Consider the following 3684-nt stretch of genomic DNA (forward strand, 5'->3'; position numbering starts at 1 on the left):
GAGCATGTTTGGTGTGACGGGGATTCGAACCCGCAGATTACGAGTCGAGCGCCCTAACCACCTGGTCATGCCGGCCCAAATTGGTACATAGTTTAGAAAAAATTGTTTTAAAAAAAAGTCGATGGGGTGGACCCCATCAGCAATTTCGGGGCACCTAACCACCGAAAAGGAAAAGAAAAAAAAAAAAGAAGCGAAAAGAAACAATTTATAAGAATTGTTATTTAAAAGTAACAAGTTTAATTAAATTATGTTTTCGTGAGAGTCAAAGTATAGAAAAAAATATATATAATTAAAAACTTTATGAGGTGGGATTTGACGAAAAGTACCTCCTCTTAGTATGGGTTGGATACATTTAGAGAAATGTACATTAAATGTAATAACATATTTTAACCATTTCCGCATTACCTAAACATTTTGTATATTCTTGTATTTATTTGTTTGTTTATACTTACATATAGATTCCACGAAACTAACACGTCTTTCTCGTAGTGGTTTAATTCATAAAACCTTTTTGTGGTTCAATAAATAAAACCTGGAAAAGTAAGTAGGTTTCATACAAAAACATTAATTTTTACGCCTTAAAAAGTTTTATTTTATAAATTTTATCTACGAAATTGTTTATTTTTGGTTTCTTTTTGTTGATTACGCACGCCAGATTAATTCTAGATTGTTTGATTAGTTTGAAAACAACTCCATCCTTACATTATTTGACATAAATAATGACCTATGAGGACGCTATTATGCTCGGACAATGCTTTTTCAAAATTGACCAAATGTTAACTAATACACATAATGTTTGATTGGCTATCCAATTCCATTGCTGAAATAGCCTTATTCAAATAATCCCTACATCTTTAGTCAAACATTTCGAGAAACTACACGACATCTTTCTACTCAGAGATTGGCTACGAAAATGATACATTGTTTGAAAAACCTTAATTATTAAACTTATTTTCATTTGACACGGCAACTATAGAAGTTTAAATGCTCTAACATTTTACCTTTAAAAGAGTAAATAAGACTAACCTAATTTAGGTTTAGGTTGTTAGTTTAGGCCTAATTATAACCAGTAATAAATATACACTTGTTGCGCCCAAGCACAGATTAAATGATGTGTGAAAATAGCTTGATAAAGTGTTGTGTCAATAAGACTTGTTTGATAGTTTTATGGATAATACATTTCACTCAACATAATTATAATGGAAAAAGTATATATAAATATTACATGAATTTAATTAATTCATTCATCAGTCATTAACTAGGTGAAAATTAAGATTAACAATACATTTTCATAAAACAAATATTAAGAGCAAACAAAAAACTAACTGTACCAATTGCTGATGGAGATCATATTTGACACAGTTAAAAGCCAAAAAAACAAGAGGGATGTTGGGGCTTAAACAACTAACCAGAGATACGGTACGATTCAGTATAAAAAAAATGAGCACTTGAAAAGTCTAGTTTACGAGATTTAATGCGAAACTTCAGCTGAACAATTTGAAACATATTTAAAAAATTTAAGTTCCATTTTCATTTTTCAGGTGAAACGTGCGGAAAAAAGTTAAATCTGCTAAATAGTATGATCTTCGTCAGATACCTCTTTTATTAGGGATACTGTCATTTCAACACCGTAGCTTTTACTCTACATTTAATATTGCCATTTTGTTTTTGCCTTAGTTATTTTATGTTATATATGTTTTTAGTTTTTTTATAGGTTAAATTTACTTCATATAAATTTAATTTTGGAGTTTTTGTTTTTCTTTTGAAATTCGTCAGGTGAAATAAAATATTAACAGTGATATCTGGTCAAAATTCTACAAAAAGTTTTACATTAAAATATAGTCGGATACAGGTTGTTTAAAGAAATCTAACCTTCATATTACCTCCCCCCCCCAGTGGTGCAGCGGTATATCTGCGGACTTACAACGCTAGAAACCGGGTTTCGATACCCGTGGTAGGCAGAGCACAGATCATTCATCGTGTAGCTTTGTGCTTAATTTCAAACAACAACAAACCTTCAAATAACCGTTTTGTTTCCATACTAATAGCGTCCACATATTACATTCTATTATGAAACTTTATGTTTTCTGCTTGTACACTGATATAATGCTAAAAACCGGGATTCGATACCCGTGGTGAGCAGAGCACAGCTAGCCCATTGTGTAGCTTTGTGCTTAACTTCAACCAAATAAATAAAAGCTGACTAAATATATTGGGTAAAATTACTCGTTTACTATACCCGTAATGTAAATAGACCCTATTTGGATTAATTTCAATACTTGCGGTTCCCGTATTCTTTAGAAACCCCGAAACTAACAAAGTTATGTACCAACAGGCAATTTTTTTTACATAAATAGTTCAGAAAGAAAACTTTCAAAAAGCCGATGGAGTCCACATTGTTAAAGGAAGTCGAGAAATGAGCCAGAGGCTAAAAAAATTCTAGGACTTAAATTCGATGCAGTAATATGTGACGGGAGGAGGTTTGGTGGAAGCTTGAAGAGGGAATCTTCAATAGCTGTGGCACTTGAAATTCTTTTAGGCAGGATTAGAGTAAATTAATCTATGAGACCTTTGGCGTGGTCAAATACATCAAGCGAAAGGGTTTGAGTCCAAAACTGTAATTAGATCTGAAATCGATTAAGAGATGACAGAGCTATGAGCTAAAAGTTTGTACTTGAAAAACTCAAAACCAATCTATGAGCCACTATGCCACGGCTAAAAATTGATAAATGTATAAATATACGAAATATGGTTTCTGACCTAAGTGCCCATATCAACAATTTGGCATAATATCGTGGAACTTAAAAGTAGTGGTAAAGAAAGTTGAAAATGTTCCTCCTAAATTCCGTAGATTATGTCTAAATAAAAGTGCCTGTACAACTTTAATTTTAGATGCAAAGAAAACAGAGGCTATGATTTAGCATATATTATATTTAGGTCTACTATTCTGATCCACCAAAGTAAGCACAAACCAAAAAGATAATCTATTTGGACTGGCAGTCATTCAAGACTGTGCTCTCTGGAAGAAAAACAAACTCAAAGCCCGAATTTTGCTACATTTGGAAACGTATCACTTCTTAAGCCCTCAAGTACACCAAAATAATTGCATTAAATAAACGTCGCATTATAATTAATAATATTAAGTTCAACGAATTGATTTTTGAAAGGAAGTACACTACTTTATTTATTTATTTTTTTGAATGACCAGAAGTACAAAAGTAAAGGAATAATCTGAGTTACTTTAATTCCCTGAAGAATTTCAAACCTTCCACACCAAAGAAAAAATAAAACTTAAAAGGATCCAAATCTGAGTGGCACAGTCACTTAAAATATTGCAATAAATTGTTAGAAGTACATAAAGAATTTTATAAGTCAGAACTAAATTTTTGAAACCAGTTAATGAACCACAAAACTATATACCGATAATAGTTACAATAACAAAAACAACAAATAAAGATGTAACAATGTGTATATGTATTGTTACGTCTCCGTTTTTTTTAATTAACTTTCGGAAAGAATAAACCAGTTTTATTAAGTAAAGGCTTGTGTCGCTTAAGTTTCGTCGGTACGAAGTTACGGGGATTTTCCGTAACTTCGTACCGACGAAACTTAAGCGACACAAGCCTTTACTTAATAAAACTGGTTTATTCTTTCCGAATATAACTTAACCGATACACTTAACTT

This window comes from Limulus polyphemus, unplaced genomic scaffold (genome assembly GCF_000517525.1).
Source record: "Limulus polyphemus unplaced genomic scaffold, Limulus_polyphemus-2.1.2 Scaffold3624, whole genome shotgun sequence".
In the NCBI taxonomy this organism is placed as follows: Eukaryota; Metazoa; Arthropoda; class Merostomata; order Xiphosura; family Limulidae; genus Limulus; species Limulus polyphemus.